At 37.7% G+C, this 27,192-nt stretch overlaps 1 non-coding gene across 1 annotated transcript; it reads right to left on the reverse strand.

Annotated features, from left to right (window-relative positions):
- Positions 1 to 10,347: 10,347 nt before the first annotated feature.
- On the reverse strand, positions 10,348 to 10,455 carry LOC141644762 (small nucleolar RNA R71). The gene has a single exon (XR_012544370.1). It is a non-coding gene; the product is annotated as a small nucleolar RNA R71 (small nucleolar RNA).
- Between the last annotated feature and the right edge of the window lie 16,737 nt (positions 10,456 to 27,192).

Raw genomic sequence — 27,192 nt, forward strand, 5'->3', positions numbered from 1 at the left:
AACTGGATGAAACTGAATGAATGTATCTCAAAATCAGGTTACGTTATATAGAAAATATACGTAACATTATTCCTAAACCTAATATAGCGTTGGGCTTTGGAAATCTCGTTCTATATCTTCACGTCAGTTTAGCGGCTTGGTCGATCGACCACTGAAGCCGGTCGATCGACTGGTAAGCTCTGAACAGTAGCCTCTCGGGATCGTGCATTGGTCGATCGACCATATGGGGCAGTTGATCGACCACCATAGCTGGTAGTCCGCTTCTAATTCTCCATAAAGTTGTCTTTTAGGCTTCGAAACGCGCACCAAGTCCATTTCTCGAGTCTCCACTCCATGTCAAATTCAATGCGAGGTACTCGGGGACGGATTTAGCTCAATATCTACTCATTTCCGCATAAATCTGAAATATTACATAAAAATACGAAAGTAGACGAAATGGGGCAAATAGTAGCATAAAACTACACAATTGAGCTCTGAAATGCGTGTAAAATAGGGTGTAAAACATCATATAATTGACATGCATCATAAAGTAACAGTTAGATGTTTATTAACACTATAGATATGAAAATATGACAAATCATGTGTCATATGGTCCGAGACACCTGAGTCAACAATCCAATTAGTGTGAGTAGATGGTGGAGTGGTAACATTAGCACTATAGGCAAGAGTAGTACTTGAATTGGAAGAACCGTACCACAATGTCCATTCCAACATTATCATATATTGTGAACATTTCCATACACTAAGATTTGTAGAAGAACCTTCACAAAGAGTTTCGGTCTCAAAATCATTGAATTCTTCTACATTTGCAGCAAACTTCTTAGGATCTCCACAAGTTTAGGTAGCATTAAACCTTCCTTTGTAACCCCATCCCCTTGCTTTATAATTCTTGTAATACCACCATAAATTAATTTTAGGACCAAACTTCTTATAATGAGTACAATAGTATAATAATATAATGGCTTATCATATATACCTTGTCTTCTTGTTATCTCTCCTTTAGACATTAGATGCATCCGTGACATGAACAGAATTATTGACATGATTAATCGGAGGAATAGTATCTGCTAGAATAAGAATCTCTAGAGTTGAAGCAACATCTTGAGAAGTATTCATTTGGACTCTAGCCTGATGAATTTTAGCAAAACCTTGTGTGAAATATAGAAAACAGAGAAGGGAAGATGAATATATCATTCATATCGTTCAAACAATGAACCCCTAATACATATATACAGTCAATCGGTTATACGATATCCTAGCCTTTCCTAATCTTCTCCTACTAAATAGGTAACAAGAATATACATTATACATAAATACATTATATTATGATAACAGAATATTGCCAATACGTTCTCCATGTTTTTCGATATTCTGTTTCCATAATCTAACACTCCCCCTCAAGTGGGAGCACTTGGTAAGCCGAGTCCCAACTTAAACTGTAAATGATCATATGTCTCTCCTCCTAGATCCTTAGTGAACAAATCTGCAAGTTGTTCTTTACTAGCCACATGAAATGTATGAATGACATTTGAGATCAAGTATTGCCTTACAAAGTGACAATCAATTTCAATATGCTTCGTTCTATCATGAAAAACCGGATTTTTTTGCTATATGCAATGCTGCTTGATTGTCACAATATAGGTACATCGGCTTCACGTGAAAAATTCCCAATGATCCAAGGAAAGACTTAATCCATATTAGCTCACTTGTAACGGCTTCCATCGCCCTATACTCGGCCTCCGCTGTCGATTTCGCCACGGTTACTTGTTTCTTGGCCCACCATGAAATCGTTGATCCTCCTATCGACACAAAATAGCCACTTAATGACCTCCTTGTTACGGGACAACTTGCATAATCCGAGTCACAATAACCTCTAAGTTGATAATCGGAACTCTTCTTAAAAATTATTCCCTTACTCGGATTCCTCTTCACATACCGCACAACTCTCAAGGCCGCTTCCCAATGTTCTTTTCTTGGTTCATTCACAAATTGCGATAATATATGTACCGCGTAGACAAGATCCGGCCTTGTTATTGTCAAGTACACCAATCTCCCAACTAATCTTCGATACTTCATTATGTCCTTCAAAACATATCCTTTGGCTAAAGCCAAATTGTGCCTCGGTTGTATTGGTGTATATGCCGTTTTTGCTCCTCCCATTCCGCTTTCTTCAATGATACTCATTGCATATTTCCTTTGATTAAGAAACAACTCATTCGTCCCATGATCTACTTCTATTCCCAGAAAATATTTAAAATGTCCCAAGTCTTTAATTCAAAATTTTGTATCCAGAAATCGCTTGAAATTTGCACAAGCCCTTTGATCATTACTCACAACAATCATATCATCCACATATACTAGTAATCCAATAAATGCTCCATTTCGGTTTAATGTAAAGAGTGAGTAATCTGCCAACGATTGCACAAAACCATACTCCTTCATCGAAACCGTTAGCTTAGCGAACAAATTTCGTGAAGCTTGCTTCAACCCATAGATTGACTTCATTAACTTACACACCTTGTTTTCTCCCTTTTCAAACCTTGCGGAATCCTCATGTAAACTTCTTCATCAAGGTCTCAGTGAAGAAAAGCATTGTGTACATCGAGTTGCTCTATGCGCCATCCCTTCATTACCGCAACTGCTAACATACATCTCACACTCGTCATCTTAGCCACCGGTGCATAAGTCTCATGGAAATCTATCCCTTCTACTTGAGTGAACCCTTGTGCTACAAGTCTTTCTTTGTACCTTTTAATAGCTCCATTTGCTCAGTACTTGATTTTATAAACCCATTTTCACCCTATTGGTTTCTTCCCTTCGGGTAGAGTGACTATTTTCCAAGTACCGTTCTTTTCCAATGCATCGATTTCTTTCCTCATAGCTTCTCGCCACTGAACACTCTTTGCAGCCTCATGATAATAAACAGGTTTACTATGTTCATCATCTTTAGCTAGAAACAATTTGTGAGATGGTGAGAAACAATTAGTATTAACATAATTGACTAATGGGTAACGCGTACCTGACAACGAGGAAGTCTTTTGTTCGGGGTGAGAGATCGACTTTGGGAGAATTATTCGTGTCGACTTACAATAGTAGTCCTTCTTCCAAGCAGGTTCAAATATTTCTCTCGCTCCACGCCCCATATTTTTCTCTGCTCTATTTTCTATGGTGTGATCATCAGCATTACGCACTCCTGGTATTTCGCTTTTCTCGCTGTCAGACCCATTTGAATCAGTAGCAGCTTCCTCCGCACTGTTATTACCTGAATTTGCTCTGTTATCTGGCGAACTGATGACATTATCTGTTGTCACGCCAACATCACCATACTCCTTGTCTGTTTCCTCATTATCCTTGTATGTTTCCTCATCATCTATGTCACTGCCCCTCACAACGTGGGATATGTCAGGCTCAGTATAGTCTAAATCATCATGGTCAGTATTTTGAGCACGTGCATTCCCTTGTTGTGTAGTACTTTTAGTCTCGGAAACCAAATAAGGATAAATATGTTCATAGAAAATAATATCGCGTGACACAAAAACTCGCTTTCTTTTAAATCGTATACCTTCCATCCCTTTTTGTTGTGTGGATATCCTATAAAAATACAACGGTCTCCTCGTTCCCCAAATTTATCCCGTGTCCTATCTTTATTATGTGCGTAGCACAAACACCCTAGGACTTTAAGATTATCGAAAATGGGTGTTTTTGCGATGCAAAATTTCATAAGGAGGTTTTCCACCTAGCAAAGGTGTGGGTGTCCGATTTATTAAATAAGCTGCAGTCAATATACATTCTCCCCAAAATTGTAAAGGTAACCCTCCTTGAAAACACAATGCCCATGCCTTTTCAAGTATGTGACGGTGCTTACTTTCCACTCGGCCATTCTGTTGTGGGGTGTTAGTAATACTTGTTTGAAACAAAATCCCATTCTCGTTATAATATCGTTTCATTGTGTCAGATAATAATTCCGTCCCATTATCACTTTGAATAATTTTAACACAAGTTTCAAATTGGGTTTTTACCATTTGACAAAACATTTTCATAAGGTCACCTGCCTCACTTTTGTCTTTCATGAGATAAACCCAAACTCCCCGACTGTGATCATCAACAATGGTGAGAGAATAATGGGCTCGCGTTAAACTAGCTATTCGATACTTCCCCCCATATATCATAATGTATAAGACCAAATAAAGTATCACATCTTTGATTATTGAGTTTAAAAGGGGTACGGGAATGTTTCGCCCTACAACATGAATCACAAACCAAATCCGATGTCCAATTCAAATTGCATCCAACTAAATTAGAAAACTGAGAAAAAAATACTCTTAGAGGGATGTCTAAGTCTCTTATGCCATAGTCGACCCTCCTTGGTTACCTTCACTTGTCTCGCCAATTCGGGCTCCTTTGACTCGAGATAATACACCCCTTGTCGATGCTCACTCCGCCCAATCGTCATCCTCGTAGTTCGGTCCTGCATTTCACAATAATCAGAATTAAATGTTATTACACAATTGTTTTCTCGTATCAATTGTTGGACAGAGATAAGATCACAAGTGAGATTGGGAACAAATAAAACATCTTGTAATACAAATTTCTCATTTAAGTGAATTTCGCCGTGGACTTCTGCCTTCACACATCTACCATCTGGTGAACTGACCGTGGATGGTTCTTCAGTCCAATAATTTTCGAGCAGTTCCTTCTTTCCTGTCATATGGTGCGAAGCACCACTGTCTATTAACCACTCAATATTTATTGTTAATTTCATACCTTTCAATTTCTCATTACCATCTGGACTACTGTTCAACAAGATCTGTATCCTTTCAATCTCTTCATTCGTGAAAGGAACGTTCTATTTTGAGTTGTCTGCTCCTTTGTTCCCTGAACAGCTGCTCCCTATTGCATTCACTTGATAATTTCCCTGACCGTGGCCTCTTCCTCTGCCTCGAGTGCTACCTCCTCGGCCACTGCTTCCTCCTCTCCTACCACGCCCCCTTTCACGAGCTTTTACTTCCTCATACCCGTGTTTATCATAACAATTCTCTTCGGTGTAGTAGTATTTTCCACAATGAGTGCACTGTACTGTTTATCATAGCTCCATTTGCTCTGATACCATGTGAAATATAGAAAATAGAGAAGGGAAGATGAATATATCTTTCATATCGTTCAAACAATGAACCCCTAATACATATATACAGTCAATCGGTTATACAATATCCTAGCCTTTCTTAATCTTCTCCTACTAAATAGGTAACAAGAATATACATTATACATAAATACATTATATTATGATAACAGAATATTGCCAATATGTTCTCCATGTATTTCGATATTCTGTTTTCATAATCTAGCACCTTGGTTCATAGTTGGCAAAGAATCCTTGGCTAATATTTGTTGACGAATATGCTCATACTTCTTATCAAGGCCAATTTTCTTGAACAAACTGCATGTGCAGTTATCAATAGAACCACAGTCACATTGAAGTAATGCAGCAAGTGACCTCACATGCTCCGTCACAAAACCTTAATTTGGCATAATGTTCACCAATAGAGGACTTACCTTGAGTAATGTTAATGACATCTTTTATTAACTAGTATAGTTATATATGCTGCATTGGATTGATTGAATCCCTTATTTAGTACCTCCCACAATAGTTTGCTTGATGTTACATGTTGATGTAACAGAGGAAAGATATCTAGAAATATCATAAAAAGAGAGAATAGCCACCCCATCACAGCATAGTGAGTCTTAATCCATTCTTGATACCGAGTATTAGTTTCAGCAAATTTAACACAAGTTCCATTGAAACCTAGCTTATTCTTTAAAATCAGTGCAACACGCATGGACCAAGACCAATTGAAGCAAAGCCTGATCTCCATTAGTAATGTGTAACAAATCCTTGTAAACCGAAGTTGAAGTAACGTCAGGCATGATTTGAAGATTTAAGATTTCAATGGGAAATTTGTAGAATAAAGAAAACTAATAAATTTGAATGAAGTATTAAAATGGTTGTCGTGATTTTGATTGTATTTTGTGAATATAATAGAAAAAAATTTAAAAAGAAACACAAATCAGTGATTGAAATCGATAACTAGCGAACGGTACCATGTTGAATTCATATATTGATGATTTCGCTATTAAAGGACTTTCAAGCTTAGAGAAAAAGAAGAAGAAGAATTCTATAGGAATTCACAAGAAGCTCGAGTAAATAAAATGAATTTTGTTAGTTATGAAAACTGTAATTATAACTCCATTTGGAGCATCTTATATTAGCGTTTGACTAAGGAAAACAATATCTACAACTAGCTATCAATTCTATTAAATGCTGATGTGTACTCGTTGACTTGTGTAACAAACTATTGACTCTAATAACCACTTAACGACTTGCAACAGATTTCAAGTAACAAAATAACTATAGACTACTCAATAGCTTGCACTGTCATTTCATCCATACAATTCAGCAGCAACCTTGATATATTAAACAGTTACAATGTCAACAAATTTTTTCATGTCATCTTCACAACCAAATGAAACTATTAAGATATTAGGCCCATTAAGGCCGCCTATTGTCTAGTATTAAGGTTTACCCTAATAGGATTTATTATATATATGTCCATGTATTGAATTAAAATTATCAATCAACAACTCAATAATATAACTATAAGTTACGAACATCTTCTCCCTCCTTGCGAAACTTATCATGGTATCAGAGCCTCTTTCTTGAGGTCTCTAGATACGCTTCTGCCTTCTTGGCGGTTTGCAATAATCTATGGTGCCCACCGGTGGGATTTAGTAAGAAAAAAAAAACCTCAAAATATCAGTGCCAAAGTGCCGATCCTTTAAACAAAGGCTACAATTATATACGCAGTACATCAGACCTATTCATCCAATAGATGATTTATTTTCATCTCATCTCATGCGTACTTATTTAAGGGCTGTGATGATGAGGTGATCATGTTGTGCCTGTGTTTCAACTTTTGTTCTATTTTTTGCCTAGAATAAATTGTCCAAACTTAAAAAATAAGAAAGAAAACTTCATTCTTCTCTTTCGAAAATCATCAATTTTAACCAAGGTAGTACCAAAAAAAACTGGCGAGTTACGCACTGGAAAAAACGGGCGAGTTACGCAAGAAAGTTGTCTGGCGAGTCCTATACGCACCCCCCAAAAAGACTGGCGAGTTACACAAGAAAGTTGTCTGGCGAGTCCTATACGCACCAAAAAAGAAGTGTCTGGCGAGTCCTATACGTAATATCTACTGCCTTGCGATGATGAGAAGTTTTTCGTAAAGAAGATTTATGAAGATTTGAAAATTCTGCTTTTTATTTTAATTATTATCTTGCTTGTATTTCTCCAATCGTAAAGTTCGTACAATGTAATACTTTTACGATTGCGGGAGGGTATTAAGATATTATGCCCATTAAGGCCGCCTATTGTCTAGTAGTAGGATTTACTGTATATATGTCCATGTATTGAATTGAACTTATCAATCAACAACTCAATAATATAACTATAAGTTTATGAACATCTTCTCCCTCCTTGCGAAACTTATCAGAAACACTTACCACCCAAAAAAAAAAGTCAATTTGCCATATTTTTTTCAAGTTTTTTTTATTGATTATATTTGCTATATATTTAAATAGGCCATTATATTTAAAGAAATAAAACTAAAATAAAATTCAAGTTTAAATTAGATAAGATATTCCTATATAGGAAATTGTCTTATAAAAATGTCTAATGTTTTATAAAGATTTTTTTAATGATAATCCTGTATTTTGTTTGTCAAATTTTATGAGTTAACCCTCTCATCTACACCATTTTTTTTTAAAGTGGATGAAATATAAGAATCTAATTTGGGATTCACTATTACAATGCTTGACGAGGGGCATTTACTTTGGGATTTTTTTGATATCGATAAAAGTTCTTAGTGGGACTTTCTTTCAAACTCGATTAATTGAAGGTTGAGGAGGAGGTGGGATTTGACGATATTGGGTGTAATCGAGTGATAATGTGTGGAAAAATGATTAATTAAGAGTGTATGTTTTTAAGCATGTGTGTTTTGTTAATGATATGTTCATATTATATATAGTTTTATCCCTCATTTTAGTTCGCTTTTTATTGTTCATCATACTTTACTTAGTATATTTGTGAGCTAATCTTGTGTTCTAGGTGTATTGTCGTGTTTGTTACACTTTTGTAGGAATCTAAGCATTAAGAGGCTTTTTCCTATCATTTTGTACACTAAGTTCACTAAGCTAAACAAGACCAAGTGTTGGACTAAGCATGGAGCATTAGAATGAGTTTTGCATGGAGAAATTGGATCAATATGTGTTATATAAATGTTGCCAACAATCAAGGTCAAAGCCCAATGTTCAAGTCCAAGTCAAGGTGGAAAAACATAAGATTCCAACATGCTTAGGATACTTTTTGGGAGCTCTAAAGATGATAAATGAAGCATTTACCCGGGTGCATTAAGGGTCATTAATGACGTTCTTAGGATTCCTCAACAATTAAGTGAGGAATTAAGTGGAAAATACCCGGAAACACACGACCCCGATCGGGGCCACCCAACCCCGATCGGGGTTGCATCCTTCTTGATTGTTTACGTTTCCCTTTCCTCTCTTATAAATAGGAGAGGTATTCCAAAGCTTTAGGCATCCAATTTTACGTCCAAGTATACTTACAATAGCCTCAAGCATTACAATTTCTCTCATTAGTTTTCTCATTTTAGTTTACAATTAGTTAAGCATTCCATTAGTTAATCTTTCAACATTTTGTACTTCAAGATATTCTCAAGCATTAGATATTCAAGCTTTTGGTTATTTGTTATTTGTTCTTCCATACAAGTTCTCCTTTATAAGGTATTTCTAATTTCAAGTTTGCAATTTACATTATTATTTTAGTTACCACATAGTTATTATAATCAAGCATTTCATTTTACATTAGCATTGTTCTTTTCACATGTTATATCATCTAATTTATATAAATCATATAACCATGTTTAACATTTCTTATAATTTAGTTTGCAATTTATACCTTAACATGAGTAGCTAAATCTCTTAGTCTAAGGGCTAGGGGAGCCATGCAAAATCAAGTACATAACATGATAAAATAGGTTAATAATAATATTGTTCAAATTGCTTCTATCACATGCTTGTGCCATAACGTTTAATCTTTGTTTAAGGACTTATTCAATTGATTAAGTTTGTTCATTCGTTTTATAAGTCGAGAGGCATGGAATTGAATTAGACTAAGCATGTATAGTAGGACGACCTTGTCATGGACGAGAGTTTCTCTAGGACCCGGTCTATGATTGACACTAATATCGTAAGGTGGGTGTCTCTAAGCCAAAGCAATTGACAATGTTATTAGTATCACATTTATCGTGTTCATATGTTTACCCTTGCATGTGTGACCCGAACCCCTTAGACTCCCTTTTATTATATAATTTACATCACAATTTTTATTAATCATCAATCAAACAAACCCAACCAAAATCGAAGTCGACCTTGATAAAAATCTACCCATAGCAATTCACGACGTAATTCCCGTTTCCTTGTGGTTCGACCCCTATTACTACATTTACTTTTTGTTTAGGGTAATTATCTTTGAATAGGTACGCGATAAGCCTATCAAATTTTGGCGCCGTTGCCGGGGAAACAGTTTTATTGCTTTTTGAATTGTCGATTTGTATCTTGTTTTCCTTTGTCTTGGGGAACACTTGTTCCTTGAGACTGTTACTTATCACTTCTCTATAAATTGTTGTCTTATGCCCAGGTCCTCACGCAAGGGAGAATTGCTTTCACCGGATTCTGATCCCGAGATAACCTTTAGGAGAAGACGACGGTTTTGGAAGGAAGTGAAAGAGGCCTCTTCTCCCGTACAAACCGAAAGTGCTAGAAAGTCTTACTTAGACGATCTAGAAGCCCTTGAAGAGGAGGGGTTTCAAGTTCATCATCTCCATCACCATCTACCACCAAAAAGATGGTGAAACTTTCCGATCACTCAAAGCCCACCGCGGCCATGCTTCCGGCCGGGATCACAACCACTCAAATCACCGCGCCGGAATTCGAGATCAAACCGGGTTTCATTAGCCTTGTGGAGAGGAAGCAATTTGGGGGAAGTCCTTTGAAGGATCCCAATTTGCATGTGCAAAACTTTTGTGACTATTGCTCCATGATCCGTCAAACGGGTGTCACTCAAGCCTAAATAAGGGAAATACTTTTCCCTTTCTCTTTGAAGGACAAGGCCAAGCTTTGGATCAATAGCCTTGACCGCACCACCATGGGAATCAACAATTGGGAAACTTTGGCTCTTGCTTTTTATCAAAAGTTTTTTTCACCGGAGAAAACTCAAACTTTAAGGAGCCAAATTACCGGATTCCGTCAACAAGCTCTTGAGAGCTTATATGAGGCTTGGGAGAGGTACAAAGAGCTTCAAAGACAATGGCCACATCATGGGCTAGATGATTTGTTTCTAGCAATAACATTCTACAATGGATGTTGTGCCGAATCCCGAAGGATTCTTGATTCTGCCAACAATGGGCGGTTTGATCAAATTGACACCGACCTTGTTCATGCCAAGATCGAATCTATGGCGGTCCATGATGCCCAATATGTCAACTCCCAAGTTGTGCCGTCCAAAGGTAAAGAAGAATCCTTCAACAACTCCGTTTTGCTAGCTCAAATTGCCTTGCTCCAACAACAATTGGCAGAAATAGATGCTAAAGATTTTCTTTAACAACTCAATGCCGTGTCTTCAACATGCCAAATCGTTGTTTATGATGGTTGTGGAGATGCGGGTCATTATGCCGCTCATTGCCGAGCCCCCATTGAAGAGGTAAATGCTTTTCAAGCTCTAAGACAAAGTTCATATCCACCGGGTACATTTTCCAACACTTATAACCCGAATACAAAATTTCATCCGAACTTGTCTTACACTAGCAACAATGTGTTTAACCCACAACCTCCACCACAAAAAAATGCCTATGTCCCTCAACAACAAAAGTATATCCCTCCACCGAGTTATCAAAATCAACAAAGGCCCCCACAAAACAATTACCAACAAAATCCACCACAAAATGGCCAGCAAAACAATCAACGAGTTGGTAAGCTCGAGGGCATGATAGTCCAAATGCAAAGGGAATTATTGGCTCAGATTCAAAATAACGATCAAGCTCATAGTGCCGCGGTCAAAATGTTGGAACAACAAGCGGCTCAGTTAGCCGCTTCTAATTCTCAAAGGAAGAACGGTCAACTACCTCCCCAAGGTAACCCACCACATGAAACTGTTAATTCTATTTCCTTAAGAAGTGGTACAAGCTATAATGGGCCATCCATGACTTTGGATGAAGAAGTGGTTGTTAAAAAGGCCAAGCTTGGGGGAGATGACAAAAAGATGGCTAGTGAAGAGCCTCTTGTTAGGGACCGTGTACCATTTCCCCACCGGTTGTTGATGCTAAAAAGGAAGAGCAAGCTTGATGCCAAAGATATTGGGTCTCCTATGCCCAAAGAAAGTGATGAGGTGGTTGTTGAAGAAGTCTCTCCTAATGCTAAGGAGAGTGATGCCATTCCAACAAAGGTGAGTGTTCCCAATGAGGAAGATAAGGTGGAAGATGTGGAGGATGCTCCTCCAAAAGAAGTTGTACAAATACCATTTCCACATCGTCTAGCAAAGCACAAGGAAGAAGGTAAGTTCGGTAAGTTCATGGAAATGTCTAAAAATTTACAAGTCACCGTCCCGTTTATGGAATTGCTTACCCAAGTCCCCTCTTATGCAAAGTTCATAAAGGAAATCCTCTCAAAGAAGCGATCCTTCAATGAGGTTGAGACAATTGCTTTCACCGAAGGGTGTAGTGCACTCTTACAAAATAAGTCTCCCCCGAAACTTAAGGACCCCGGTAGCAATTCTATTCCTTGCACTATAGGCACATATACCATTGATAAGGCCCTTTGCGACCTAGGTGCTAGTGTGAGTGTCATGCCCTACTCCCTTTGTAAAACACTTAACATGGGTGCTTTAAAATGCACAAGTACGATATTGCAAATGGCGGACCGTTTCTTTAAGCGACCTTTAGGTGTCTTAGAAGATGTTCCCGTCAAAGTTGGCAAGTTTTTCATACCCGTTGACTTCCTCATACTTGATATGGCCGAGGACTCACAAACCCCAATTATATTGGGTAGGCCATTTTTATGCACCGCGGGTGCGCTAATTGATGTGAAGAATGGGAGGTTGACATTGGAAGTGGGTGATGACCGGGTCTCCTTTAGCAAAAACAACACCATTAGAAGCCCAATGTTACAAGAGTCTTATTATTTATTTAGCACTCTGGACTCTTCTTATGCCTCTACTACGCTTGAATCCTTACTAATGGATCCGTTGGAGGACGGTATGGGTGTTGTTTGCTTTGTAGGTGACGATGCTAAGGGCACTATTGCTAAGAATGCCAAAAGGATGAAAGGGAAATTTTATTTGAAAAATTTCAAATGGTTGCGGAATGCTAAAGGAGCTATGACATGGAGCTTGGTTGGTGGCAAGCTCTAGAATAAAACTTGAATCAATTAGCTTCTTACGTCGTGCGAGACGTTAAATCAGCGTTTCTTGGGAGGCAACCCAAGCTTTTTATTGCTTTTATTTGTTTTTGTTTTTAATTTTTTGCAATTTATTGTTTTTCGTAGTTTAGAAATAAAATACTCGACTTGACGATGTTTATTTTTGTGATTTTTAGGTGAAAATGAAGGAAGAAGAATTGGAAGAGAATCTGGCACGCAACCCCATGCAAGATCCCCGTTCGGGGACGTGGTTTTCGAGAAAGGAGAAGGAATTAAAATCAAATGCGGAAAAGAGTCAAAACCCGAAGAGGAGGTCAACCCCGATCGGGGTCGTGGTTCTGTGACTTCCTGGCCTTTGCTTTTATATGGTTAAAAAAAAAGATAGATAGATTTCTTTCTATCATTCAAGCATACCCGACGGTACTCATTTCCTCCTTTCTCTCTCGTTTCTTCGCATTTCTTCACTAAAGATCACAAGGAAACATCTCCATCCCCCGAGTTCATGCTAGCTTTGGGGGGGGGGGGGGGGGGGGGGGGGGGCTAGCAAGTTGAGTAAGTTTTTAATTGCTTTGCATATTAGTTTAGATCTTGCAACCCATTAAACATAACTTCTAGTCCTTCATGTTTTGTGCTTTGAGCCATCTTTATGGTTTGATTGGGTGATTTGGATAGTTGGCACATTGAGGACAATGTGATGTTTAACTTGGGGGGAGATATTGCATTTGCATATAGTGTAATTTGCATGTAGTGTAGAAAATTTGAAAATTTTTGAGAGAAATTTTTGAGAGAAATTTTTGCTTTGTGCTTGCTTGTAGCCTACTTTCCTCTTTGCTTATCCTAATAATGGCTTATTGCTAATGATTTATTCTTTCATGTTGGGATATTAGCTACATGGGGATGTCTTGACATAGTAGGTGAGAGATGGAGAATGAACCGAATAGGCTTGATCTTGACTAGTGGCAAGCTACAAAATGGTAAGGTAGAACCGCTTTTGACCGACGCATCCATATTCGATTTCTCTTAGGTGAGTGTAGGTGTCTCCTTATGATGTGTGTTTCATCAAAACGCACAAGTATGGTTCTCATGTCATCTCTTCGTAAGCATGCATTCATTTGTTATAGCATTTTGGAGCCATTCACATGAATATAATTGCCTTCTTGACCCCTTCACAAACAATTTTTCCCTAGCTACATTATAACTTGCCTACCTTGTTGAGCTAGTAGCTTGTTTGTTCTTGTTTGGGTGCTCAATTGGGATTGGTTTCAAAGTTTGAATATCATGTGAGCTTGGTCTTAATGCTCATGAAAAATGAATGAGAAAACGAAGAAAAAAAAAACGGAAAAAGTTGAAAAAATGAGAATGAAAAAAAAAAGTGAAAAAATTAAGAAAGGAAAAAATGAATGAATGAGAAAAAGCATGAAAAAAAGAAGTATGCATTGAAAAGAAAAGAAAGAGAAGAAGAAGAAAAGATGTGCGAAATTCTCAAGCATTATCCATATATTTTGGAGAATTTTCTCATGGTTTGAATTGCAAAATTGAGTTAGAATTGGGATTGAGCACCTTTACAATTTGGTAGTTGCTAGCTTGACTTAGCTCCATATTACCATAACTCTTTTGTTCCCCCTTCTTACCCATGTTTATTTGCCTTCTTCCTACCCACTTGGCTTCCTTATCATGCTTACTTTTGATTGTCTTTGCTTGCTAGTTTTGACACGTTTACCATATTAGATTGCGGGCACATTATTATAGGTCGAGGATAGTTGAGTGTTTTTTCACAAAATTGTCCTTTCACATAAAAAGAGTTTGAGTGCCCCGTGAGAGTCCATAAGTCAAAAGATCATGCAAGAGCTTAAAGGTTCATTCAAAGTTTTCAACGCTACGCCGTCGTGTAAATCTCAACCATGTTTGCTTTATTCCTTGCCCATGTTGTTTCGAGTTTTTAAATCATTATGCTTAGCTTGTTTGGGATATTGCAATTGATGGGATTTGGTTTCTTGCTTGGGGACAAGGAAGGGTTTAGCTTGGGGGAGTTTGATATGTTCATTTTATATATAGTTTTATCCCTCATTTTAGCTCGATTTTTATTGTTCATCATACTTTAATTAGTATATTTGTGAGCTAATCTTGTGTTCTAGGTGTATTGTCGTGTTTGTTACGCTTTTGTAGGAATCTAAGCATTTAGAGGCTTTTTCCTATCATTTTGTACACTAAGTTCACTAAGCTAAACAAGACCAAGTGTTGGACTAAGCATGGAGCATTAGAATGGGTTTTGCATGGAGAAATTGATGGATCAATATGTGTTATGTAAATGTTGCCAACAATCAAGGTCAAAGCCCAATGTTCAAGTCCAAGTCAAGGTGGAAAAACATAAGATTCCAACATGCTTAGGATACTTTTTGGGAGCTCTAAAGATGATAGTTGAAGCATTTACTCGGGTGCAGTAAGGGTCATTAATGACGTTCTTAGGATTCCTCAACAATTAAGTGGGGAATTAAGTGGAAAATACCCGGAAACACACGACCCCGATCGGGGACACCCAACCCCGATCGGGGTTGCATCCTTCTTGATTGTTTACGTTTCCCTTTCCTCTCCTATAAATAGGAGAGGTATTCCAAAGCTTTAGGCATCCAATTTTACGTCCAAGAATACTTACAATAGCCTCAAGCATTACAATTTCTCTCATTAGTTTTCTCATTTTAGTTTACAATTAGTTAAGCATTCCATTAGTTAATCTTTCAACATTTTGTACTTCAAGATATTCTCAAGCATTAGATATTCAAGCTTTTGGTTATTTGTTATTTGTTCTTCCATACAAGTTCTCCTTTATAAGGTATTTCTAATTTCAAGTTTGCGATTTACGTTATTATTTTAGTTACCACATAGTTATTATAATCAAACATTTCATTTTACATTAGCATTGTTCTATTCACATGTTATATCATCTAATTTATATAAATCATATAACCATGTTTAACATTTATTATAATTTAATTTGCAATTTACACCTTAACATGAGTAGCTAAATCTCTTAGTCTAAGGGCTAGGGGAGCCATGCAAAATCAAGTACATAACATAATACAATAGGTTAATAATAATATTGTTCAAATTGCTTCTATCACATGCTTGTGCCATAACGTTTAATCTTTGTTTAAGGCCTTATTCAATTGATTAAGTTTGTTCATTCGTTCTATAAGTCGAGAGGCATGGAATTGAATTAGACTAAGCATGTATAGTAGGACGACCTAGTCATGGACGAGAGTTTCTCTAGGACCCGGTCTATGGTTAACACTAATATCGTAAGGTCGGTGTCTCTAAGCCAAAGCAATTAACAATGTTATTAGTACCACATTTATCGTGTTCATATGTTTACCTTTGCATGTGTGAATCGAACCCCTTAGACTCCCTTTTATTATATAATTTAAATCACAGTTTTTATTAATCATCAATCAAACAAACCCAACCAAAATCGAAGTCGACCTTGATAAAAATCTACCCATAGCAATTCACGACGTAATTCCCGTTTCCTTGTGGTTCGACCCCTATTACTACATTTACTTGTTGTTTAGGGTAATTATCTTTGCATAGGTACGCGATAAGCCTATCAAATAAGCCTATCAGTTAAATAAAAAGATTTCTTATAATATTTTTAAAAACATAGGGCTAGGAGAACCCAAAATGCATCAGTCATGTCATTGCTTATTTAGCTACTTAATGAAGAAAATTGACGGAGTAAAAGTTAAAGGTCACACTAATAAAATACTCCGTATTAATAAAGTATATGGTTATTGTGTGTTTTTTAGAAAGTAGGCTTAGTGTGTATAATTTTACTAGGATATCGCGTAGAAAAATTTTATTTATAAAGAAATCTGAGAATCTAAAAATGTTGACCTTTTATGGGTACTGTGGATGTGGGGATTCGGATATCCACGGGTTTGAAAATCGTTTGCAGTCGCCACCGAATTTAAGGAAATTTGGTAACCATAAATAGATTTGAATTCGTTGTCAAAAGTACGTGATGGGAAGTTCGTTAATAAAACACCCACTCCCGCCCGTTGCATTAACGACCTCTACTAAGGACTACGATGGCTAATTGGACAAGACTACGATTCGTTGTAAAAGAATGCAAAACACCATTTTGATCCTAACATGTGAGCTTGGTTTCTAATCGTTTAATGCATCTAATCTACTTTGTCTAAGTTATTTAGCATGTGAGATTGCTTTGAACTATACTAGCAAGCATTCACAAACGTGTCTTAGATAGGAAACGGGGAGCCGTTGGGGGAACTAGCTATTACAACCCAGACGATTCTCGTCGACTCGATTTGCAAACAATTGAATTAAAGATAAAACACGATCAAAATACAATTGCTAAAACACGACACTTGACACACGTTGGACACGCCTGTCTAGGCCTTGAAAAACGTGCCAATGATGAGCACTAGTACAAAAATCACTTACGGCTACGGTTAAAAAGGACATACGGCTACGGTTCTACAACCGTAGTAAATCAGGGGGTAGCCTTAAGTCAAGGCCTTAAGTCAAGGACTTAAGTCTACGGTTGTTCAACCGTACCAAAAAATATTAAAGGCTACAGTTGTTATGTTAAACCGTAGCCGTAAGTTTAGAAAAGGCTACGGTTACATATAAATAACCGTAGCCTTAAGATAAAAAAGGCTACGGTTGTATGAGAAGAACCGTAGCCGTTTCTAAATAATATATATATATATATATATATATATATATATATATATATATATATATATATATAAAATCGTAGCCTGATACTACTACATGATGTATATATATCACTACAAAATACGATTGCATGTTTGGGAACCTTATAATTTACACTCAATTTATATGATTCCATGACAACATTGTTAATAAATCACTCTACAAATTTACACATGCTTCAAAAACGACCAAGTCTTCTATCTAAAATATTTTTTTTCCCATAAATCTTCATGATGGACAGCTCCGCTACTCTTGAATACTTGTCTGTGACAAAGAAATAAAAGATATCAGTAGATTGCTTAGGCACGTGTTAGAGATATTACAACACCTTAACATCAAAAGAACACCAATTAATTGATTAATTGGTCTCGAGGCCATGGCTCACATGGACTTTTTCCTTAGCCTCATCACCGTTTTGTGCACTTACTTCGATTTAATTGATTAAATACTTCAATTTAACCAATTAAAATAAAGGTTTTATAAAATCAATTTGACTCAAAATAAAGGACTTACTAGACCCATATTTAAAGAACAAATTATATTTCTTGAAATGAATTATAATAATTACAACGATTAAATAACATAAATAAAACCGCAATAGTTAAATAAAGCAAAACAAAAACAAAACAAACTCGGCACGAAAACCGAGACAGAACATGGCCATACACACGGCCTAAGAGGATGGTCAACATTGACTATTCCAGTCATCGAGTGCAATGAATCGGATGCTAAGCATGCACAATTCAACTAGCGAGAAATCGTCATAAGAAAAGATGAATTCATTTTAATTCTTTAATTAAAGAAATTCATTTTAAATCCTATGTCGGATTTTGTATGACCTATGAATGTCTAATTAAATCAATTGATAACGATACAAATAACATACATGCATCATAAATCAATTAAAACAAATGATTTAATCTAATTATTTCATGATTAAAATTAAACCAAAACACTAAACATGTGAATCAAATCAATTACTTCGTAATTAAAACATTAAACATGTGAGATCGAATTAAATTAATTAAAATTTCATTTTAATTGCTTTAAAACATGTTATCGTCATACAATTGCAAACTATTTCATTAAACATGTTAATTATTCTAACTAAGCATGTTATCGTCATAAATTAAAAGGCTAAGCATATGATTGACATACTATTCATTCTAAACAGCAATTAATCCATCATCGACATCCTAATTACGAAACATTAACTCATGCAACAATAATTAAAAAACGATAAAAAAGCGAGACAAAAGAAGGCCTTAGGCCGTGACATAAACGAGTGAAAGAGAGACGGGATTTTGTGCACCCTCAACTTACATGTAAACTTTGACATCATTCAGATCCCGTATGCAAGTGTTGCTTAGAAGGCGCGTCTTCTACGATTGTAAAACAATTTTTGAAACAATTTAACAAAAATAATTTCGAAAAACAAACTTTCTCGCATAAAAGGCACTTCGTGCAGCGATTTTAAAACGAAGATTGTGACTTCGTTTCTTACTCAAATCTGATTCCGAAAGATGTTCTGGAATCCTTAGACTCCAAAGATTCGAACTTTAATAAAAAACAGAAGTAGAAAGCAATTTAAAATAATTAAAAATGAGTGAGAACAGATGCAGTCCACACGAGTTAAAAAAAAAAGCGATTTTGTTGTACTTCGCACAACGATTTTCAAACGAAGATTGTGACTTCCTTTTATGCTCAAATTTAAATCCGAAATATGTTATGGAATCCTTGAATGACAAAGATTCAAACTTTAGCAAGAAACAGAAGTGAAAACAGATTTAAAATAAAGAAAAATGGACGAGAATAGTGGCTGTCCGAAACACGGGAATACACGAACAAGAGAGCAAATCGATGCTCTAATGTTTGTCTAATCCTTTGTATGAACCTTATGCTTTGTTTATGGGTAGGAGAGGAGTTTAGGGTTTTTTTTTAACGTGAGATTGATGGTTGTTTGTCTAGGGTTTCGAGCTCTCAAAACCGAGTGCTTTTCCTCTCTTAAATCGTCCTATTTTTTGGATGATGGGAGTTGGTTTTTATAGGAAACGGAGTTGGGGAACTAGGGTTAGGTCATTTAGCTGGTAGGGAGTTGGCTTATGGAAGGGGGAAGAGAGTTGGATGAGATATGGAAGGTGGAAAGAGATAAATCGGTTATGGAAAGGATAGGAATTGGAAGATTATTTCGGTTTTGGAAGAGATTGTATGAGCTGGTTATGACATGGCTTACTTGGGGAATAAGCTAGAAAAAGATAAGGAAGGGAGCTAGCTTGGATATGGCTCGAAAAAGGGACAGGTTGAGTCCCTATTTTGCCGCGGAAAACAGGGTGCGGGTATGGGTTGTTTGGGTGGGGTTTGGTGTTGGTCATGGGTTGAGATAGGTGTTGGGCTGATGGTTAAGGTGATGGGTTAAGGGTTGAGCTAGGTGGGTGATGTTTGGTTGGTTTTTGGTTGGTGTTGGGCTCGGGCAAAAACAGGGGAAGGGTGTCGGGTTTGCGCGGGTTTGGGGTGAAAAAGGGGGAGGGAAAAAGAGGTGGTTATGGGGTTCAAACCTCGGATGTATGGGGGGATGGGATTGGGCCAAAGCAAGCCTCAAAAATCGTGCCAAAATCCGTCCAAAAACGAGCTTAAAACCGTCTTAAAATCGAGTTAGAAATCGCTTGAAAAACTCTTTTGAAAACCGCTTTAAAATTATTTTTTCAAATTAAAAATAAAGCGAAAAATGAAACCGTCACGTTTCTCATTTCAAATAAATTAAAATAAAAACTTTGAACAATAATTTATTTTTCAAGTAAATTATAAAAACTTAAATTTTAAATAAACTTCGAAAATATGAAAATCGACGAAATAAATCTCATTTATTTCAAAATAATTTAAATTTCATTTAAATTATAAAACCATCAAATAACGCTTGTCCCGCGCATCATTAAACGAAAACCGCTAACGAGCGGTGTAAGTAGACATGTGTCCTATCATCATCGGGTGTTTTGTCGGGATTTCTGTAAAATTCCAATATCGACGGATACGGGTATCTACAGAGCCCCCACTTTGACTGAGGCTTAGATAAGGCGAAAGTTAAAGTATACCCTAGATCGAGGGACCTGAGGATTCCGCGGGTCGTTTAGAGTCCATTAGACTTGCGTATGTAAGCTCGCCAGCCATAAGAAGAGATCATACCTAAAACTTTGCTAAGGATTGACTCTTGCTTCTGTTGCATCAAATCATTATCATTGGTCGTCGACCCATAAACTTGCATATATGGTGGATTGAGCCTTATCCTTAGGCGCCTACGTATCCGTTGTGACGGAATCAAACCCGCATCGTAGTTCGGCAAACATTGGTCTTGGCATTCTACTGACTGAATCCAAATACTATTTGTATGCATTCTGCTAACTATACCCAAAATACTGCTGGTATGTATTTTGCTAACTATACCCAAATGCTGCTGGTACGCATTCTGCTAATTATACCCAAAACGGAGCTTTCTGAAAGGAAGATGTCGTCATACTTTAGAGATAATTCTCCCATACTGTCACCCACTAGAGTTAACAGTTTTCATGATCGTTGCTCTCTTGAGCTATAATTCCTTGTGCCCAACTCTGAGCAGTATTGTTGTAATATCACAGGTTGTATTCCGCTGGGGAATATTTTTGTTTTAGTAACCCGACACGGATTACTTTTACTTGGTGGAGACTTCTCCATACATCATTTTGGCGGTCTCTGGAGCTTGGAAAGCAAACAGAGCCCCCAGTTGCATTGGGTCTGAAGTTTCTAACTTTAGGGTGCTTAGCTGAAGCGTACTTGTTTAAACTTTGTACATATATCATAACATAAAACATATAATGTTATCCCGAACTAAAATATTGGGTTTCTGACCCGATTTTCACGTGGAAAGGGGCTTCACCCAGAATCATTGCTTCATTTTGAAAATGGGCTTCACTTGGAACATACATTTGAAAATGGGCTTCGTCCAGAATATTTTGCTTTGAGAATGGGCTTCGCCCGGAACATATATTTGAAAATGGGGTTCGCCTGGAGTTGGAGTTTCATTTGAAGATGGGCTTTGCCCGAGATCATTTCATTTTGAACACGGGCTTCGCTCGGAGCTAAAGTTTCATTTTGAAATGGGCTTCGCCCGGGACATTTGGAATTTCATTGGAAAACGATAAGTAAACATGTTTCGAGTTTCTGACTCGGGGATCGACCCGTAATACATAAAAAAACCGTAAGTGTGTATGGGTTTTTTAATTCGAGTATGGATTCGCAGGGGATAAAAAATTTAGATTGGCCATTCTGGCCAGCAAAACATAAGTTAAGCCCGTGACCACGAACTTTGGTGCACCAGGAGATAAAGAGAAGTAAGTAAACCCGGAAGCCCACGCCCCATGGCTTCGGCCGAATAGCTTGGACTGCAAGCAAGGATTTTCCTAAAACCCTTGGAATTCTCTCCTTGTTTTTCCTATATAAGGATATCATAATAGGAGGTAAATCATACCTTCTTCTTCTTTTCTTCACAAAAACTTTTGTTAAGCATGAATTCTCTTCGAAAAACCATGTCATCTTGGGCTTCTGATTTCAAAGGATTGGATTCTCAAATACTTGTTGATACGTAAATGAGACAATTAGTCCCGTTAAGGCAGGTCTTGCCCGAAACTGTTTTTCTTGATGAATGCTTAAAATTTTGGGACCCTACCCATCAAGTTTTTGCTTTTCCGGAAGGAGAGATTTGTCCCTTTCCAGAAGAAATTGCCATTCTAGGAGGTTGGAAGATTGAGCTGACTCCCATAATTCCCGACTTTCAGAGACGATGGACTAACAAGTATTGTGATTTCCTTGGTTTGTCATGTGAAGTGGAACGTGCCTTTGTTGATGGGGAACGAGTAAACTTGCTTACTCGCTATTGATCAGAAGTTTGGTCGTGCTGATGACCTATTGATTCCTGCGGCGTTCCGTCGTAGGGCTTTTGGATTGATTATGCTTCATCTTTATGCTTTTGAAAGGCATATTGAGGTACTAACTTGTTATGGTAATGCGAAATTCATTCGGATTGTTGAACAGATGGAGCAGCGTAGGAGCCTAGGTTGGCTTATTTTTGCTGAAATCATTGCTGGGTTTGATGCTCGGAAGGCCAACCCGAACCTTGCTTATACTGGATTAACCCGTCTTCTACAGGTATGTCTTTCGCTGTTCTCTTTTCTTTTTTTGCAGCGTTTTTTTTTCTTTTATTTTTTCTTTTATTTCGCCTTTTTTCTTTTTTTTTCGTCTTTTTTCCTTTTTTTGCCCACTTCCTTTCTTTTCAGTGGGTTTTGACATCATTTCCTGTAGTCTGATTCGCTTTCTCGGTCCTTTTCACAAATCTGGCTATGTGAGAGACTCGAGTTGGTTGATCCACCAAAAGTTCCGGGTGCATATGAAGGGAGAAGTTTCACTTCTCATCATCCTCAATTTTTTACTGGGAAAAAGGAGCCTTTCTGGCAATAGCGGCTTTCTGCCAATGCTGGGTTACATGTTAGATGGGCTTTACCCTAGCTTCGCCTTACTGCAGCTACTGGTTTGTCTGAAACTGACAGAATTAGACATCTCACTCTTTTGGGCCTGGAGCGGTCTGCCCATATCTATCCAGACCGTGTTCTTCGACAGGTCGGTCATTGGCAATGGATTCCCGCTACTGAGCCCGTTCGTGGCCAAGTTCAAGGAGTGACTCTCGCGAGGTGTAATGCATGGTTAGAGTCCTGGGTGACTCCCGCTACTATTTGGCATATTTCTGAGCCATTTGCTTCTACTTGGGTGTCACCCTCTTATTTGCAGTGAACTATTGAACCTTTTTTCAAGGCCCGGAGAAAACTTTACGAGGATGAGGCCGTTGATTACAAATACCACAAGAGAGGGAAGAAGAACCGAGAATTCTTTACTGGGACGACCCCGATTTCAACTAGGCCCGAAATAGAGACTAGTTGGACTCCTAGGACTGAGTCTTTGGTTTCATATGTGTGGAAGAGGTTAGGTCCGAGAAATAAAAGTGGGTTGACACTTGCAGAAAGACTTGGTCCTCGACCTAGTGTGAAAGACAGACTGGGCCCTCGGGAAGAATTGATGATTCCTCCAAAGAAAAGAGCCCGAGTGATGATGGGTGAGACTTTTTCGTCTCGTCGTGATAGGGCGTGCGGCCCTGCTGAGGGTAGAAAAGAGTAGTCTTCGACTGTACTATATATTATTAGTATTACTGTTTGCGTGCTTTCCTTTTTAGTTGTGTGTGATGGGCTTCGTCTGGAATAAAAGATTGTAACGGGCTTCGCCCGAAATCTAGAATAAATAAAAACTTATTATTTATTAGAAATCCCGAGTTTCTACATCAAAAATTTTATTTTTGTTTTACATGTTTCGATTGTACTCTTAACTAAGAATTGCCTACGTATCTGTTTTGCAACATAATCAAACCGAGTGCATAGTTCTCACATAAAATATTTCATGCAGTGTAAACAACTCACAACTTATTCTAAAAACATTTGTAATTCAAAAATTATTTCATAACATTTGAGAATGAGGTCGTCAAGGATAGTACTTCTTCAACTGATCCAAATTCGTAGGATTTGTGAAGTCATTCCCATCCAAATTTGTTAATCGAACAACGCCTCATGACAAAATCTTCTTTACCAAATAAGGGCCTGTCCAATTTGGTTTGAACTTACCCGTCGGGTCAATAGGTAACAAAGCTCTAACTAATTTCAGAACCAGAACTCCCTCACTAATTCCCCTAGGTTTCAACTTTTTATTGAAAGCTCTCTCTATTCTTTTCTGGTACAGTTGGACATGGTACAATGTGTTCAAACGCCGCTCGTCGAGCATGACTAGTGAATCATATCTTGCTTGAACCCAATCTGCTTCAGGAACCTGGCTTTCTAGGAGGATCCTTAGGGATGGTACTTCTAACTCAACTGGTTCGACCGCGTCCATACCATATACCAAGTAATACGGGGTTGCTCCTATGGCTATTCTAATAGAAGTTTTATACCCCCATAATGTAAAGAGTATATTTTCTGGCCATTCTTTATAGTTGTCAAACATCTTCCTTAAAATGGCTGTAACTGTCTTATTAGCAGCTTCTACCGGACCATTTGTCTGTGGCAGGTATGGTGATGACTTGTGATGTTTGATTTTATACTTTTCAAGTACAACCTTGGTCTCAGCTTGGAAATGAGTTCCATGATCACTGATGAACTTATGTGGTACTCCGTACCGGCAAATGATGTCATTCTGAATGAACTGTGCTACTTGCTTCGCTTTTAGCAGTTTGTAAGACTTAGCCTCTACCCACTTCGTGAAGTAGTCGATTGCAACAAGAATAAAACAATGCCCTCCAGTTCCTGATGGGTGTACTTTTCCAACGATGTCGATTCCCCAGGTTGAAAATGGCCAAGGTGACGTCATGGTGTATAATATAAAAGGTGCCACATGTTGTACACTTGCGAATATTTGACAATTGTGACAGTGCCTGACATATTTTCAACAATCCGTTTCCATCGTTGTCCAATAATAACCAAGTCTTATGATTTTTCGGACTAACATATGGGCATTCATGTGTGGCCCACACTCACCGTCATGGACTTCTTCCATAACCTTTTTAGTTGTCGGTTTATCAATGCATCAAAACAAAACACCTTGAGCCGTCTTCTTGTACAATTGCCCGTCATCGGTCTTAATGAATTGGGCGGATAGCATTCAAAGGGCGTGTTTTCCATGCGTGTCAAGGTCGGGAGGATACTCTCCTGTTGCCTTGAACTTCAAAATGGTTGTGTACCACGGTTCGGTTTCACCTTCCTCGTTATCATTGATTACATTCACATAGGCGGGTGACGCTCTTCGTTTGACACATATTGGCATACTGTCTATGTAGTCGGGAATATTGATCAAGGCAGCTAACTTAGATAATGCATCTGGAAATTGGTTTTTGATTCGGTTTAAAACATTGTCGTCTAAGCTAACCAATCAAAACAATATTTATAATCTAAACAAACTACTCTTAGTAGAGTGGTGAGTAAAGGTCGGATCCCAAGGGACGGGTATTGGATTAAATTATCGACTGCAAGTAGCCATGTATTAGGGTGTCACAATTTAGTTTGGGTTGAGATGGTTCTCTAAACTACTAGGCATGTGAAACAAAGTAAGTAAAGTAAATGAGAATGTAAACAATTCATAAAAGGTACTAGGGTGCCATGGGTTTATAGAGGAATCATGGTGAAAATCATACAAACATGTTTACATAGATGCAAGCAATTATTGTTGTAGTGGAATCGAGTTAGTTTATGTCTTACAATTCCTGGGAAGATTTGGGTCCCGGAGCCGAGTCGGTCAAGACTGTACAACACCTACAAGTCGACTTAGTTTCTTCCTATTCAACTATATGCATGGTCTAACAAGCCTTGAGTTAGTTTATATCTTACAAGTCTTGTTGAATGGATAAGAGATTCATGTTAGGTTGTCAATCAAGCAATTTATCAAGCATAACATGTGCATAAGTTGAAACTACAACAAGCAAGCATTCTTTATGAAAACATATTAAATTAAGTATGGATCTACCCTCATGATTAGTTCCCCTAATCTCCCATTAATCCTAACTAGGAGACTACTCACTCATGATCATGGTAAACATGATAATAGGGGTGTCAATCATATTAACAAGTCCAAACATGATGAATGATTAGGATAACAAACAATAATTAAGCAAGGAGTAAAGAAATTGTACCAAACTTATGATGAACAAATTGAAGGAAAGAATAATAGAATAAAATTTGATTGATGAATGAAGAGTTGTCAATTCTTTAATAAACCCCAAATAATCTTCCAATTCCTCAACTAGATCTAAGAATTCTTCAACAATAATTGACGAAGGATTAATATGTAATTAAGCTAATTGATTTCTAATCTACTCTAATGACTTGATAATTATCTCCTAATACAATGGAGTATTTATACTAAGTATAAGTATTAGGGTAACTAAGGGCTTAAGTAACGATTAAGTCCCTAAGATGAATATTAACGCCTTGCAAGTCCCATGAGGAGTCCCACGACCCGCCTATGTTGGAAGCTCATGCTGCTTGAGGATTCGCACGTCCCGTCGTCGGGACGCCCGGATTCAGCCTTGGGTCGCCCAACTTGAGGTCGGGACACCCGAATTGTTTCACAGCTTGGCTTCTCTTCTTCTTGACTGCCTCAAGACCCGAGGGGATCATTAAGGAGTCGTGGGGGTCTTCATCATTGCCCATTTTACTTGGTTTGTTAACATAGGCCTTTAGTATTAGTATCCTCTTTGTTACTTGGTCGTTAGGTGCGCTGAATTTAGCTTCACTTTTACTTCCATATGTGCAAGGCTTAGCATCCTCCCCTACAAAGGGCACTAAAACCTCATAGAATGTGCAAAATAGGGAACATGAGATAGAAATGACCCAAATAAGTACTAGAAAGCATGTAAACGAGGCTAGTTAGGGGACTAAATGTGCGTAAATATGAGCCACATCAAATATCCCCAAACCGAACCTTTGCTCGTCCCGAGTAAAGAGGTGACGAAAAGTCAAAAACTATAACTTTATTAATACTACTAGCCGATATGAAACAATTAGCGGGCCTCACTCCCCCCTTCAACTCACAACAAGACATCTTTGAGGTAAGATGCCTTCTTGCAAGGCAAGGTGGGCCTTGCCAAAATGGCGATTCATTCTAACATTTAGGCATATAAAAACAAGTAAAGAATGTATCTACAAAAAGAATAGCCACTTTCCTCATCTAGTGGCGGAAATCACCTACTAGGAAAGCAATTCAAGGGCACACACTCCATTATAGATATTGGTTCTCCTAGTTACTATGTCCAAGAGGATACAAACAAGTCACCTCCAAGTTGTATTAAACTAGGGTACC

The sequence above is a fragment of the Silene latifolia genome, chromosome 2 (genome assembly GCF_048544455.1).
Source record: "Silene latifolia isolate original U9 population chromosome 2, ASM4854445v1, whole genome shotgun sequence".
In the NCBI taxonomy this organism is placed as follows: Eukaryota; Viridiplantae; Streptophyta; class Magnoliopsida; order Caryophyllales; family Caryophyllaceae; genus Silene; species Silene latifolia.